At 37.6% G+C, this 17,393-nt stretch overlaps 1 protein-coding gene and 1 long non-coding RNA gene across 12 annotated transcripts in view; one reads left to right on the top strand and one right to left on the bottom strand.

Annotated features, from left to right (window-relative positions):
• PTPRM (protein tyrosine phosphatase receptor type M) overlaps nucleotides 1–17,393 on the top strand; it is a 442,907-nt gene that overhangs the window by 208,007 nt on the left and 217,507 nt on the right. The gene's annotated exons all lie outside the window — the stretch shown is intronic.
• LOC119697996 overlaps nucleotides 15,795–17,393 on the bottom strand; it is a 41,387-nt gene continuing 39,788 nt past the window's right edge. The window contains exon 3 of the long non-coding RNA XR_005256019.1: nucleotides 15,795–16,138. This is a non-coding gene — a long non-coding RNA (uncharacterized LOC119697996). The remainder of the gene's footprint in view (nucleotides 16,139–17,393) is intronic.

The following is a 17,393-nucleotide window of genomic DNA, read 5'->3' as shown; positions in this document are numbered from 1 at the left end:
AGGTCTGTGGCTTAAAATTATGAGCTTCTGTCGTCTGGCCCTAAACAGGTGCTTGTTCATTTTTGGGGGGTATTTTTTCCTCTTCTAATATGTAGAAGTAATGATTTATTCATTATTTTCATTAAACTTTAATAAATACATGAGAAACTAGCTCACATTTTTGGTTGAGACATGTTAGTAACTGCTTTACATCTTCATCTGCTTGAAGATAACAGATGAAATGCAGGCTACTACTGGAAATTAAGGCTATAAATTTACAGGTAGTGATTTCAGTCTAATCAATATTTTGCTGATAATGATAACAATTTAATCTTATGAAATACGTTGGCTTTAAGATGGAAAATCAATGTTTGGACATGAAAAACGTGTCAAGTTTGACAGTGGCATTGCTGTCACTGTCTGGAGGAGAGTGGATTAAGTCAGTAAGCAGAGCAACAATTCTGTCAAATACAGTATGTGAGAAACTATTGAAAAAGTTAGAAACAGTGGCTCTTGCTGATGAGCTTTATTCCTTCAATAATATGTTCATCTGTTTTTGGTTTTATCCTGTGTCCGTTATCCCTCTCTTTTCTTTCAAGTTGCAATTAAGAATACAAAATGCATTCTCTCTACTTCAGTCAGTCTCTTCTGTATTGTGCCCTGAGAGCTGAATTTGTTTAATTATGGCATAAGGAAAGCACTGCATTGTGTTTCAGTGTTCCTAGCAGTTACTACTTGAAAGAGAACCAGAGCTATGTGGTCATGCAAACAAATACTCCAAGATTAAAAAAATGTTGAGACAGAAAAGGAGAACACAGATAGGATAAATCTAAACACATTTCTTCATCAAATCCACAAGCACTAACAAGAAAAAAAAGAGTTCTAAAGATGTAATTTGCAATCAAAGGTAAGAACAAGTGTTGTATTAAATTAAGTAGGAAGCTTTCCTCTAGTGTATAAGAAAGCTCTGATTCTGCAGTCTGTTTTCCTGTACTACTTCAATCTTACCTGTCTACCAGGGAGCATTTTAACAGAGAGGAAGAGGCTGAATAAAACATTTTTGCTGTTAGTTTCAACTCCTAAGCTTTGGAAACAGTTCAGATAACATGCTGAAAGCACACCGGCTGATGAAAAAAAAATTGTTTATAATTATGGTAATACAGAAATAATGGCATCCTTTTGGAAAAGGGTCTCCAAATTCTGTAGGTCTTTGCCGCTCTGGTAGTATGGAGAGTTCACATCTGGCACCAAGTAACAGTGGTCACTGTAGGTCAGGTGCTCACATGACACTGGGGCTGCTTACCTTTGGAGCTGTCTTTCTGTCACTTGCCAAGTCTCACTTCCTCTCTCCTCCTGTGACAACAGGAGCCACTCCATCACTACCAGCTCCCAGTATTGCCAGATGCATCAGCAGCTGCTGCAACTCTCATCTGCAAATTGTGGGGTAGAGCAACACCATGCTGTTTCTCTGTGAACAGTTAGAAGATGTCAGTCATGCTCCCAGCTTACAACCAGCATGTCTGTGCACTTGCAGTGCCTTGAAGCAGGCACACTTGACCTTTAATTCTAATTATACCCTTTTAGTGACTAAACCACAGAGTCAGGATATTTTAGCAGAGTTCTTCTTGCAAAAGCAAAGCAAGATGTAATAATATACCTGCAGAGGTGCTCCCTGCCTAAGACTCCACCTATTACCAGATCAAAAATACTGGCCTGGGACCAGGAGTTACAGTATCCCTGTCTTTTAAATAAACCTGAAACTATTGCCTGCTTTGGTCATCTAAACTGCAAATAAATGAGAAGCTTTTGCCAAAGATACTGTGTCTTCTTACAGATCTTTAGTTAGGCCCCTGATTCACATTATTTCATTATGATATTATTTCATAATAGTACCTTAGCTGAAAATAAAGCCATGAGGCTTTTTAGCAATTCTCACCTTGTATTTCTAGGTATCATTAGCTGGGCAGTGTACTGCTGGGGGAAGCTCTACAATGGACTGAAAAGCGAGAATATGCTCATATTTCTATGTCTTCTAGAAAGAAAACAGTGTATTCCAGGAATAATCTTTTCCTGATAAATGCATGCAAAGTAAAGATTGTGCATAGGGAATGAATGCTGCATTCAATTATTGTAGCTTTATGGCATTAGCTGCAAGCAGTGATAATGTCCTTTCGATACTCCACTTAGGATCTTAGACTCCCTGGAGAACCTAGACATCCATCATGAAATCTTAGGCTTCAGCATTCTTTGCTCATTGCTGTTTCATTTTCCAGTAGAGTGATCTGTAAAGTTAAATGGCCTGTTTTTTACCACATGTGGAAGCTGCATGATTCATGTAGATTAAATCTTTTGCCCAGTGGATACATGTGGATCTGATATTTCATCTCAGAGTGGATATCAAGAGCTGAACAAATGGTCTCCATTTTGCCAGCCTTATACTTTGCAGGAAAATGACCAAGGAAAACTGTCTTGTTCCCAGAAATTTAATTACTCCAGGAAAATGTCATGACAGATTGTTAGACTAAATTTGTCATCAGTCTGGTAGGAGAGGCTCATTGCTTGACAATCACAACAGCCTAGTTGCCATATGGATTTTTGAGGCCCATGCTGCATGCATTCCAAATCCTTGGGTTACGGCTGGTTTCCTGACAGAGTTACCAAAACATAACATTGCAGCATTTGTAAGCCAGAAATATCAACAAATCTAGTATGAATCCATTTGCTATGAGTTACGAACTTGTCAAAGAAGGCTAGTCAGCAAAGCTTGTGAGGACTGGAGAAAATGTTTTCCCAGGTAGAGATGTCTCCCAATTGTGTTTACAGACTAAATCACCCGCCAACATGATATCTTCAACAAGGGGAAGGTAGATCTGTGCAGGCTTCTCATTATTCCTAGAGATGGGCACTGTAGTAAATGCTTTCATTGGATAGGGAATGTTTTCATAGTTCTGTTGAAAGAATAAACCAATGATGCATAATAGATAGCATAGCCAATTTGTATTACTCCTGAAAACATAGAAATTAACAGATAAACCAGAAACTGTATGCTCAAGCCTTAGGTCACCACATATTAAATGCTCCTGCATTATTTTGAATGAAAGCATTGCTCAGATATAATGCTGTTCTGTATCACGGGCTATACCTACCCAGGTTTTAAGGCATAAACCCTTCTTTGTGTGCTTTCAGGATTTTACAAAACATCTAAAACGCACCACAAAAATCATATAAACTTTTCATTTTGTGAGATCTGTGTAGCGATCAAATAATTAATGACAGTGGATGCTGACAGTGTTTAATCACACAAGATATTGGTGTGAAAGGTTGAAGAACCCTCGTGTGGAGTGAAGAGAAAATGTTAAGTGAAAGTATGCGCTTAAAAAAAAATTAAATTAATTGAAAAATCTTTGAAATGTTCTGCTTTTTTTTATAAGGTTTGATTGCCTCAGGTCTGCTGTATCAGTGTGTAGGACAAGAACCTCCAGTCCTCCATCTTCTTACAGTCTGCAAGCACCGTGCAAATACCTTAGGCAATATGCTTGGGTCGGTTTTGTAACATTGTAATTTGTCTTTTGTTGAAAGGATAGATTTATTTCGTTTCCACTCAGGTGGCCAATTCTGCCCCTGGATGTGTACATTAGGTATCAGGCTGCCCGACCAAAAATGACAGTGTGTGTTTTACTATGGGCAATGTTTTACTATAGTGCAAGATTGGAATGTTAGCCTGTGGTCACAAGGTGAGCCATTTGGCATCTAATGAAGTTGTTTTTGTTTTGGATGCAAGTGAAGCAGGTACTTTTTAGAAAGTAGGAAAGGAAAGCTTAAAAATTACCAGCTCCACTTTGCCCTGTGCCTCAAGCCATGAATGTTTGATTTATACAAAGGACTCTGGCTCTTCTTCCACCTCAGATATTGCATTATATGAGTTACATTTTGTATTTCCACAACATTATTGTAAAAATACTTTATCTAGAAAAACAAGCTCAAAGTGAAATGCAGTGACCATTCATAACATAATGAGTGTACAGATTGTGCTATCCATATACTTCTCTGATTGGAATAATTGCTAAGTAAAGGTGGTAATTAAAGTTCTTTTTTCTTTCCTTTATCTTCTAATTTTTTGTGGTTCTTTTGTATCGAAAACTTTTTTTCTCCTCTAGAATGTTGCCAGCAGCTTTCATTCCTTAAACTACAGCCTTGTCTTTGCTGCTGTGTAAGTTCTGCTCAATTGCAAGGATGCTCTCTCCTGTGAGTGCTGAAAGCAGTGTGAGCTGCCCCTCCCTCCCCAGCACTTGGGAATGTCTCCTCCTGCCATTGCAGCTTTTCTGGCCAGTTGTGCCTGGACTGCCAAGGACTAACTGTGATCTGCATTCTGCGGTGACTTAGGACAGTTCTGTAGACCAGCTGTCACACAAAGAGCTCAATTTTTTTTCACCAGACATGCTTATTAATAAACATCTCATATGAGATCATAGCCATAAACATGATGAGAGTCAAGAACAGGAATCCTGTATTTTGTGAAATTGTGCTTTTGCTAAAAAGAATGTTTTACTGTTCTGATCTAAGATAGTACTCCCTCCTTGCTCTTCTTCAGTTTGCATCTTCATGCAGTGTGTGATTTTTTTCTACTTTCTTTCATAAGTTCCTTAATGACCCGCTGCTCTTTAAACTAAAAAAAATATTTTGTCTATTTTCAAGAAATCAAATGATACTAAGTTTTTAAATACACCTTTTTAATATTACTTAATAATTGGGTTCAGGATAAAAATGTACTGACATGGCTTTACTTAAATTTTGATATGTGGATGTATTTTAAAGTGAAACAGCAATCATTAGTGTTACCATATGGACTGCTAGACTTAAATGCATATAAAAATATATTTACACAGGAGTGGGATATCTGCAGGTAACTGCTAAATTTCTCTCCTGGTGGGCAAAGAGCTACATTAAAACCTAAATGTAATATCTAAGGCATACACCAGAGAACCACAAGAGAGCTGAAATGGATACCAGCATTGTTTGTGGAATTCTGCAGCTTTATTGAGAAAGAATAAAATTATCTAATTCTTGTAATTAAATAAAGGAATTTAGCAATTTTAGTGTAGTCTGTGATACTGTCAGGCATTTTTGTCCCTGTTACATTTTCATGATGGCTTTTGTATGTACAGTGATCTTTATAATGATTACTGAGTGTTACATGGGGAGCTCTCTATTAGTCAGTGTTTTTGGTAGATTGCCTTCAGAATGTTTCAGATGCTCTTCTTCACTCTTCCTTAAAATAAATGGAGAAGGTTTAAACCAACTATTAGGAATTTTAGTTCAAGATATTCCAGACAGTGCCTTAGGCCAAAATAAAGTACTTTGTATATATATAGATCAGGCATCCTGCACATATTTCTTTTGTCTCCATAGTATTGCTATGGAGTAGTATTGCTTCTTTTTGTTGTTCATATGTTGCTCTCTTGACTTAGAAATAGTTTTCCTGATCATTATTTAGAACTATTTCTGGTTTTAAAAATTAAAATGAGTTGCAAATTCTTTTGAATCTAATGGGTTTATTTGTTTGAATTTTAAATAGCCTTTCAGTTGCACTGAGAGCAAAGTTGTTTCAACAACATGCAGTCGTGTAGGTAATCATATGACCTGCTGAACATACGGTAAAAAATAGCGTGGCTATAGTTACAAGCATTAGGCTTTACCTTTATCAAGAGATTCTAGCAACATCATAAACAACAGGGTTGACTCTTGAGTCATTTGTTCATGCTTTTGAAAACTGTAGATGGAATTATTGCCTTATTTTATGTGAATTCATGGGGATAAGTTTGTATGGACCGTGATTAATGCCTGTGAAGCTGCCAGAAGTCTCCTAGGGTTTGTACTGCCAGTTGTACCTAACTACTTTCTGCGTTTTTAATCTTGTTACTGCAAATTTATCTAAAGAAAATTCAGATAAGTGATTTGGCATAAACTTGTAAAAATGCATGCTTTAAACTTCCCTCTGCTAGAAAGGAAAATTACTTTAATAATAAGTTCAGATTTTAAGCTTTCTGTTCATGGTTTTAAAGCCCTCTTAAAATATGTAAGGTGGCATTGCACAGCATGTATAAACACTACCTGTTTTTGTCTTTCACCTACAGCGTTGATATATAGTGCTTCCTTCCAGTGACAGGTGACATTCTGAGCCAAAGCCTGATTCAAATCATCAACCTTTGTCTTTATTCAGCTGCTTTTTCATATGCCCTGAATCTGCTAAGCTAAACAGTCAACTAGTACTAAGAGGAGACTTTCTGATGAGGCATTCGGCACTTCTGCTTCTTATCAGAGCGTCTGATTAAGTCGAAGATTTCACTAAACATCTCTGCATGCTGTAGGAATAACCAAAACCAAAGGTTTCCAGCATCCTTGAGATCCCTTATTATCCAATTATATGTCTGTCTGCTGTGGGTCCCCCACCCTTCCTGTAGGCAGCTGAAAATAGCTGAAGCCTGTCTTCCAATCTCCACTTCCTGCTGTGTTTTGCCAAGGGCAGTGGAGAGAAATGAAGAAAAGCAAAAGTGTGTTTTCCTGTTTGTGTCAGCCAGCAGCTTTTACCACACCTGTCACTCAGACAGTGAGACAACAAGGATGGAAGTTCTTGGGATGCCTCTATTGCACAGGACATGTCATAATATTGGGTGTATGCACAGGGATGCATGATAATGCTGTGGTGAACATCTCTCGCAGGGCATTTGCATGCTCAAACACAATCTTAAGTGGGAAGGATGAAATTTGATAGGAGGTTATATTGATAAATATTGATAGGAGGTTAAACTTAAATGCTCCAATCTCTTGGTGTTAATGGAAGTGTTGTATTTTGAGTTCAGTGACAATTTAGTATTTGATGGGAAACTTGAGAACACGTGGGACTTGTCTGTGTTAACTGCTTTCACGTACCAGGAGTATGTCATCCACACTCCTGTCCAACTAAGGCAAAACTTAAGGCCTTTGCTAAATTCCTTTCACAAATGGGCCTCAGGTATGTCTGGGAGCTTTTTAGGTCTCCTTGCTGTAGGTGGGATCCCCCATACAGGGGCCCTCTGCACCATATGATCCTGTGAGGAATTGCTGTTCTGCAGCGTGCTGGAAAGGGCAGAGGATACATGTCTTCTGAACTTGCAGATCTTTCTTCAGTGTTTTGGGAAGTTTTGCTATGACAGCCACATGTCATGTCTGTGCAGTGGCTGAATTCACTCATGAATTCAGAGAGAAAACTACACTTGGGCTTGCAGGAACACTTCTCTTATTTTAGCTTGTAATTGAAAGCAGATTTTCTCCAGGGATAGTCTTGCCATATTGAACGACTGTAACACTTCCAAGAATTTATCTTTTTTGTTATTGGCAGAAGCCAGTGTTGGAAGTTTCAGATCAGTGAGTTAAATCAAGAATGCTTTATACCATGCTAAACATTACTATAAAAATTAGCACTGGAGTGGTTCCTTGCTGTTGCCTGCTGAGTTTTTTCTTCTGTCGTAAGCAAGGACTGCAGTATGGGGGACCAGTCCCTCAAACCCCTGATCACTTGTATTCTTTATGGTAGTATTAGATGTTCAGTTCAGTGAAAGGGCTGAAGTGAATTTATATACTTCTGAGCTGTCATGTGAGCACCCTCTGCTTTAGCTAGTAAAAGAATGAATTTTTTTATTGTTTTGGTGGTATGGTATTTTCCCAGTTAAGAAGAGTCTTGTATTAGAATACTTGTAAATATGAACTGAGGTAGGAAAAATTTCAGTCAAAATATGCTTAGACCTCTAACAGTATTGTTCTCTAAGGCTTCTTGAAAGTTCTGTCAATGGAAATTCCTGTTTAATTTAATTCTTAATTAAAATCATTACTCTGTGGCATATCTAACTAATTGTTTAGCAAGAGTAAAAAATGTCTGTGTCTTAATAATTTTCCAGACTTAACGAGCTGTAGTTATCGGAAGAAAGATGTTCTTTCTTGGGTACTTCCTTTTCATATGTCTTGAGTAGTCTTTTGTAATTTTAAAAAATAATATTGTTTTAATTACTATGGTTACATGCTGCTAGTGCTGATAGAATTAAAACGATTGCTTTCTGCTCCAATACTTAATGCAATGTGAATTCATCAAAAATTAGACACAAAAAATTTTTTGTAGTGCAAAATTTCTTGTCTATTCTAGGCTGCTATCTGTGGAGGCCTTGATATTGTGTTCTTCACTCAGGGAACACTCACTATACCTGAATGCAGCTGAAAATACTCAAAATACCAAACTAATCAAGGTAAAGAGAAGTAGATCTCTTGCCAGTCACCATCAGGTGCAAAACACACTCAACTTGGAAAGAATAAATATGATTTTTTTGTGATTTGAAATAGACTTGAGTAGTGAGAAACAGAGACAATTGGAAAGAGTGAGATTACCCATCCTCAGAGCCGTGTCCTGCAGTGTGTTGGCTGGAGCCAGCTGGAGCCTGCATCTCCTCACAAAGGCTGCCCCAGAGACCCTCTGCCAGCACCTGGGCAGCTGCACCCAGGACACCATCCTAACTCACCTGTTTCGTGGTTTAGGAAAGGTTCTCCCCAGTTTAGTGCCCCCACCGAGACTTTCCAAAACCAGACCCACCTTCCTACTCCAGGGATTTGAGAATTGGAGGCATGAAAAGTGAAAATCAGGCAGTTGTATGGATTGGTAAGTGCCTTCAGCATTTGAATGGCTGGAGATACCCTGATCTTCATGTTGCTTTTCTTTCAGCTTTCAGAGACTACTGGAAAAGTAACAGTACCTCCTTCCAATGTAACACCAGTGAAGCTGGTGAACAGTCTAGAGCACTTACCTTACGAGAAGCTGCTGAGGAAACTGAGATAATTTAGCCTGGAGAAAAAGAGGCTCACTGGGGACATTGTCTCACTTTACACTTACCCAAAATGACATTTTAGGGAGGGGATCTCAGTCCCTTCTCTCAGGTAACAAGCGACTGGACAAGGGGTGGTGGCCTCCTGTTGCTGCAGGGGAGGTTTATATTGGGAATCAGGAAAAAAAAAAATTGAGAAAGGATTAGAAAGCCCTGGAAAAGGCTGTCCAGGGAGTTACCACCCCCAGAGGTATTTAGAAGACATGTAGATGTGGCACTTGGGGATGATGTTTAGTGGTGGGCTTGGCAGTGCGCTGATTAATGGTTGGATCTCAGTGATCTTAAAAGTCTTTTCCAGAGTTAACATTTCTATGATTCTGGTTTATGATTCTATAAATATCAAAGTACTTTGCAAACAGAAGATTTAGTTATTTAGATTGGAGTTATTGAATGGGATTTCTGTGATCTTACAGTGATAAGTGCCTAAGTCAGAAATTGAGCTGAGGTTTCAAATTCTCCAGTACAGGGGACTTTCACTAAAACTTACCTCTGTGGATAATACTGATCCACACAGACTTTAGGTGATGGATTGGATCTGGCAAACATGCTTTTGAGGACTTTGAGTCTCTGTCATTTTATCTTTCTGTGACTTTTTTTCCACTTTGTCTGTGTGGTTTACCTTTGAGATCCAGTCAGGAGAACCTCATGGGAGTATTTCCATCTCTGCACTGGTGCCGCGTTACCTTGAGTACTGTGTGCAGTTTTGGGCACCATAGTTTAGGAAAAATACTGAGCTATTAGAGAGTGTCCAAAGGAGGACACTGAAGGGGAAGCCATAAGGGGAACACCTGGGGTCTCTCTTCCACCTGGAGAAGAGGAGAATGAGGGGAGACCTCATTGCAGTTCCAACTTCCTTGTGAGGGGAAGAGGAGGGGCAGGCACTGATCTCTTTTCTGTGCTGACCGGTGGCAGGACCCAAGGAAATGGCATGAAGTTGTGCCAGGAGAAGTTTAGGTTGGATATCAGGAAAAATTTCTTCACTGAATTGGTAGTTGGGCACTGGAACAGGCTCCCCAGGGTCGTGGTCACAGCGCCAAGCCAGACAGAGTTCAAGAAGCATTTGGACAATGCTCTCAGGCACAAGGTGTGACTCTTGGGGTGTTGTCTGCAGGGCCAGGAATTGGACTAGATTATCATTCTGGGTCCCTTCCAACTCTGTGATTCTATTATTTAGTACAGCAAGATCAATTAATATTTGTAATTCCTTATTAATGGCTACTTTCTGTTTTTGTAGATTACCTATTGGAAATGGAATTCTGAATATCACAATCCCTATTACAAGGCAATGAAATTATTTCTTCCTACAGAAAACAGTTTAAAATGCATTTGTTCTATTAGCAGGCTTAAATAAACACAAACCAGATGCTCAGTTGTCAAGAAATTTCTAGTTTAAGTTGGTTATACATTATACAAATATTTCTAGATTTTGTGTGCATATATATACTAAATCCAGCAAACCATTCTTATTTGCATGTAGATTACTGACAAAAAAATAAGGATAATCATAATTCAAGATTATAGTAGACGACCCCTGCACCATTCTGCAAATTCAAAAGCAGCAGCTCTTCTATTGTCGCCTTCTCATTTGGTTCAATTATGAGTTACAATAAGAGCTTATATTTTCTATCATGCAAATGCAAATTTTGATACTTAAAATGTATGGTTTATATTATTCTGAATATTTCCTATTTTCAAAAACTGCTTTAAATCTTTATTTTCATTTTTAAATAAGGGCATCTCTGTGGCTATTCATTGACCTAAAACTCCGGGAACTGCTGGTTTTGAGATACTGTAGGTGCTCGTTGCATTCTATAGGTTTGGATTTTATGATTTTTTGCTTCCTCTTTACTCTCTTCCCAGTTTTGCTAGGAAAAGCATGCTGAAAGATTAAGACTTCACAAAGTCTGAGCACTCCATGAACTCTGTGTAACTTATTATCCTGAATTTTTCAGTTTCTTAATTGGGATAAAGACAGGGCAAAGCTGGAAATGAGAAATTTCTGTGCTTGGAAGAAAACTGCATGATTTATAACAGATGTAATCAATTTATAAATTCAAATTAGAGTAGCTTACGAATAGTGACTGTACAGTATTTGTTTTTTATTACTTGGTGTATGACCTTTTTCAGCATAGGAATTATTTTCCATTAGTTCAGTTCAATTGGAAAAAAACAGTGCTTAATGGACTTTGAATCCCAAGTCATTGGTGATGGAATTAGATAGTTTTCAGACTTATTTAATTGCTATCATATACACTTCTGTAATTTGCCACACCATCTTATATCAGGTGCACTTCTACTCTGTTTTTTTTTTTTTTTTTGTGTTGTGTGGTAAAATTGTGATCCAGGGCTCCTGAGTGATCTGCAGAGCGATCTGGTTCTGTCTTAACGGAGTGCTGGCCCCTCTCCTTTGCTCATGTTCACAGGTACTTTAGCAACCTCCCATCACCTCTGCTTTCCTGAATATTTGATGGCTGCTTTGTGCTCTTCCATGTCAGTTATGGTTCTGGCATAAATGCACAGGTTCTTTAATCCATTTGACAGGACCAAGTTTAGAGGAGGGGAAGGAAGCTAAAGGACATAGCCAAATGCAAAGTGACGCGTAGAGTTTAAAGCAAGGCATGCTGCGGGCAACAGAGGGAAATGTAGTCCTGATAAATGTTTAATCTTTAGGACTAGAGAAAAGAAATAAACAAAACAGGCTCAAGATCATGTATGGAAATAAAACATGGTTTGAAAGAAATAATCAACACAGGCTTGACTAATATGTGATACACATTACACAAAAGCATATTTATTTTCTTATTTTCTTCTTTATCCCATGCTTGTGTTTTTTTATTCATATTTTTTTTAATCATCTATTTCTGTATTGAGGCAGATATCAAAATCCCAGGCATTCCCAAATTGTGGGAATCTTAGGACTCTGTTCAATCTTAATTAACTTCAAAGCAGTTTACCATCCAGTACACCCCCTTATCGCAGATGTTCTCCTTTCTCCTCCACCGGCAGTTTATTTTCTTACTAAAATGTATCATTAACAATGATGGGCTGATTTCTTCTGTGTTTCATGCTTCAGTATAACAATACACATTCCCTTCATCAGCATGCATAGTTTCTTATGTTTGCTTTTTATGGGGAGTGGCATAGCAAAGAAGACTGGTGGTAAATAACTTCTTGATCTGTCAAAGGAAAATTCAAAGACCTGTACCAGAGAGGGAGCACTACAAGCATTCCTTGTATCTCCTAGATATAGCAGGGGGAAAAAGATGAATACATTCAACCAGTAAATCAAGAGTGTATCCTCTTAATGTAGGGACTTTTCAAAAACTTTAATTTATAAAATATTATGTATAGTTGAATGTTGCAACTGATACTGAAACCAAATGTTTTAGTTAGTGACGGTATCAAAGATAAAGATGGCATTTGAGATTGTGGGTGAAAAAACAAATTTCTTAGTAGGTAGTGACTACTCAGGTTTGGATGAACTCCTGTAAAAGTCCTGAGGATGGACCTAACATGAGGACATGTATCCAGACTGAGTTGCAAATATGAAGGAGATTCTTTCGGGATCACAAGTTAAACAGATGATCTTATCAACTTTAGGGTTCTTACATATTTATAGTAGTTAACACATAATAGTGTAGTAGGAAGACAGAATATTCTGTTCCCCTTTGACATGTTTATAAGCTCAAAGTTTCTTTTACCAGTTGTTACAGAGAATCTGATTCATTTATCAGGTTTATGCATTTGAGAGTTATTTGTCTGAACTGATCTCACTGTACATCATTTGGTTAAGGTTCATTGCACATGTCAGATTCGAAAGAATGGTAAATACTCTTTTTAGATGAGTAACATTGATTGGTGGCATTTTCTCTTCTACGTAGATTTATATGACCACGTTGTCCTGTCATCAAGGTTCAATCTATGTTTTGTTTTCAATCCCCAATGTAGCTACCACTGCTGTACGTAACAGCTCTGAAGTAATGTGATTTGTCAGTGGCGATAGGCCACAGTGATAACCAGAACACGCTGCTACATCTTATTCTGACTGATCTGTGAAACAGCATTGCCCATTTATTCTTTTGTGCAACATAATAAACAGTCTCTGGGCTTCTCCTTTCAGGCAGGTATTGAACAGCTGAAATCTTCACTAATTTACACAATGGTTTATCTTTTCTCTGGTTGGCTTTAGGGGTAACTTGGGCAGCTGTACCATAAAATGTAAAGAGTTTGAGCGTGCTAGTCTGTCACACAGCAGAGCAACAGTGTATGGCTTTGCCATTAATACTAGTCACACTCAGAAGGTGATTGGGGCACTGTAAAAAATGCATGTACCTTATTAGTGTATGGAAAGAATGGTTTAGCATCTTACAATGCCCTAGATGTATTCCAGCCATTTCTAGCAAAATGGGTTAGAAAAATTCTTCTGAATTCTTCCCTCACACTGTAACTTCTAAATGTTTATAATGTTCTCCTGGGTTCCCATTTTTTGAGCAGCGAATAGAAGAGTGTGTGATTAATGTAATTTCCCCTGTTTACAGTGTGTGGTCAAATTGTGTCTGTTGTTCTCATGAATATGCTTAGTTATGAGCCTTCCACCTGCACCATTCCTTAATATATCTGAAAGTTCATGTATCAACCCATGAAACCAGATGGTTTTACGTTCACTGGACACAGTTCTGTGTTGTGATAAATGTGTGAATGAGGTGGCCACAAAAGCAATTCCTCAGGCCTTCAGCTTCCTTTGTGTTGCCTGCATCTTCTCAAATATGAGCAGTATCCACTCTGCATTCTGTATAAATTGGTCTGTAAGTCTGTGCCAGCTTCTGAAAGGTGCCACAGGTGTGGAGGTGCCTGTCTGCCTAAATATGTCTGTGTCAGATCAGCAGATGATGACGTGCTGTGTTAAAAACAATGGAGAAGTGATAGAAAAGGACAATAATGATGCAGTAAAGCAGTCATGTGGTAACTCATCAAAGGGTTAAATTTAAATGCCTGTGATAAATTCAATTGAGAGGGACAGTATACACATCTCAGCTCCAACTTTCCTCAAAAATCATTCTGATCCAGCATCTACCAAAGGTACCTTCTACCAGAAATAGGCACTTTATTTGCCATCTTACCGTAGTAATTCTTCCAAGAGTTATTTGTCACCACCTTTTAATTCTTGATTTACATATTCATGGCAGTTCCTGGGGTGAAGTTGGGATAAATTGTTACTGCCATGTGTGTGAAGTGGAAAGTATATGTCTGCACTCTTTATTTTTCATTCCTCAGTTAGATGTGTGCTCTCTTCATGCAAAAGAAAGAATATCTTAAGAACGCATGGTTGTCTGTCTTTCAAACTCTGTAGAATTAGCTTGTCATGAAATATAAAACTAATGTGTAGTTGTAAAAACCACTGCCAGCATTTTCCTCACTAGTGGCTGATGGCTAAGAAGATTTAGAAATGAAAGGGGTTATTATAAAGTGATTACTGAATAGCTAGGTATGTCATTTTAAACAAGCAACTAAAATCTGTGTTGCAGAAATGGAATGTAATCTTGTTTGTATCATTCATACTTAAAATCTCATTTTGATTGTGGAGGAGTAATCATGTAATGTAGGTAATTTGACAAAAATATATCAAATGATGTTTTTTTCATACCTTATTTAAATGTATTAGAATTTAAATGATTTACCATTCAGAGTATACCTATAAAATGACAACATAAAGAAATATTAGATTCAATTTACATGGGTTTAGATTTAAATTTTACTATAAAGTGAACTATTCATATCAGCCCTCTCTTGAAAGAAAATACTGTATAGAAAGCGACACTTCAAAATGTTATTACCTTTAAAAAGATGTAAGGGATGATTAAAAGGGTGTTATTGATGATTTTGATAAATGTTTGTTATTGATGATATTGCTAGAACAATATATTTTGCTACTGTGAATGTCAGCCTGAAGACATAGGCCTCATGGAGTATGTGTAGCCATGAATTGGAGAAGAGATAAGAAGATAAGAAATTTCTCATGTATGATTTTATCACTCATTCATGTTTCTGTGTCAAGTGCTTGTAATAATATATTACTAAAAGCTTAAATCAAATTTCTGATCTGGTTTCAAGCAACAGCTACACTTACTTTTTATAAACAGTGAGCTGATGCCTTAGATGCTTATTAGAATTTGCTGTCTATTAATCTTCTATACTTGGCTAAATAGCATGGTTCTCTCCCAACAATTCCTATATCTTAGCTTGTGTCTCATAGAGAAATATCACAGAAAAAATTCTCTTAGTGGTAATGTGATGCTAGTATTTAGGATACTTCCTGGTAAAAGTAGACTTCTACTTTATCTCACATTTGAATTTGTGAAGTGAATGAGAATTCAAGCTGGCTTATTGTAAGAACTTGGCTTATTCATTTTGTTGCTGTGGGCTGTGAGTATTTTTAATTTTTTTTCTGATCTCACAGATTTTAGAACTAACTTCTTTTGGCCACAAAGTACAGAGGAAAAAAAACCACCACATTTCAGTGTTGTGTTCTAATGGGTTAGAAATGAGACTGAGAACTAGGATTCCATGGCTTTTACTGATGAACTGCAACCTTTAGCAGGCAATTCAATTTCTTCTGAGTTTCAGTTTCTTTGGATATAAACTGGGAGAACATGCTTTTGTCATGCCTGATACAGATACTTAAGGTTTACCTACCCATTACCTAAAGTATATAATAAAATCAGTGGGACCATGGTCTTGCATCTGGTTCCATGCTGAAGAAGAACGGTATTAGCTGTAGTATTCTGGCAGCACAGCAGTTTGGGAGATGCTCTGGGAGATGCTGGCTTTTCTCTTTCAGCTGGTAGACTGTTGGCATCTTGACCAGGAAATAGAGGCTGAGTAGAGGCACATGCTCCAAATAGAGGCACATGCTCCAAATGTGAATCTTGTAGTTCTCAGATGATGGGAAGTGTTTTAGATCAGAGAAAGAAAACAGTCTGTGGTAGCAGGTACACTGAGATTTTTTTTTTTTTTTACTTCAGTCTAGTCCTGCTGATACCTTTGCTCTGACCATTGTGACACTGTGGATGCTGATCATGAAAGTAAAGGAGCTGAGGAAAATGTGTGCAGCAGGCTTATTCCTGCTCCTCAATGCTCTTAAGTCTGCAATAATGAGGCTGCAGAAGGATCCCCACAGGCTACTGCTCAAAGCTAGTACACTGACTTTAGAGTATGTACATCCTTCTCTTCATCTTCTTTCACTGGCATTGTGACTGTGGAAGACAAAATAGAATCATTGAAAGAATATAATCAAGAATAAGAAAATCTTTCTAAAAATAATGCAATGAATAAGAAGCCATTTTGTCCAGAATTGGCACAAACATTCGTAGTCTAGCTTTCAGCATATATTTTATATATATAAGAAAACCTAGTTATTACTACCTCTGTGTCATTGCAGGTGACTACCATTTCAGTTTTGCTGTCTCATTGCTCTTTCTTTCATTAGTGCTGAAACTCTGCAGGTCTTGCATCCCAACATTTTTTAAAGTATTAGGGACTGATAGAAGTGCTGCTTTTCTGCAGGAGGCATCTGGTTTTGCAGAAGTAGAAACATATTCTTTTGGAAATGTTATCAGCAGTTATTATGAAATATTGGCAAGAATTTTAAATACAATGATTTGGAATCGTTCCAGGAGATGCTGGGTATCTTCTGTGGTCTTTTGCATTTACCTGAATAACCTTAGTAACTGTTGCTGTCAATGGCTGCTCCATGACAGAGAGATATTTCATATGACACCAGTGTTTCAGAAATTCACAATTATTCTGTGCTGGTTTTTAACATTTTTGGTTGTTTCCTGAACATGCTGTGCTCTTAGATGAGTAAAATGACCGACTTCTAATGTGCTGCTTTTAACTCAAAGGTTGTTTCTGGATCCTCCACAGTGTTGTGCACACTGGCAGCTTAGTCTTTGTTTTCATTTTAAAATAGTGGGACTAGGCAGCACAATCACACCACCATCATCATATTAGGATTTTGATTCTGTTCATGAGTCATTTGTCCCTTTGTTTCTTTGTTTGCCCTCCCTTTGTTTGAATACTTTCTTTTATAACTCAAATAATGGACAGTATGAAAAATCATGTGGTTAAAGTGTTCTTTTTCTTCCTCTAATCCTAACTACAAAGCAGTTCTTTGTATTAAAAAATCTGACTGAAATAAAAATGTGTTAAAAAACTCTGAAATTACACCACCCAAAATCTTGCTCATTGTTTCTTTCGTCAACTGCATTCCGCAGTTTTTGGCAAATGATCTGTTATCAGATCAGATAAATCATGTGGCATTTTGAGGAAAGAGCTCTTTTTGAACTTCAATCTGTTGTTGAAGAACTCAGATGAAGAATAATAACAGTGTAAAAATCACACCATCACAGTTGAGTGTGATCTTTTACAGAACTGTCTTACCAAGTTTGCAAACAACCTCAAATTGTTAGTCATGTGTGGATTAGATTTCAAATCAAATGAGGACAAGCC

This window comes from Motacilla alba, chromosome 2, assembly GCF_015832195.1.
Source record: "Motacilla alba alba isolate MOTALB_02 chromosome 2, Motacilla_alba_V1.0_pri, whole genome shotgun sequence".
Lineage (NCBI taxonomy): Eukaryota > Metazoa > Chordata > Aves > Passeriformes > Motacillidae > Motacilla > Motacilla alba.
The sequence above is the reverse complement of the archived record's forward strand: the minus strand, read 5'-3'. Positions and strand labels throughout refer to the sequence as shown.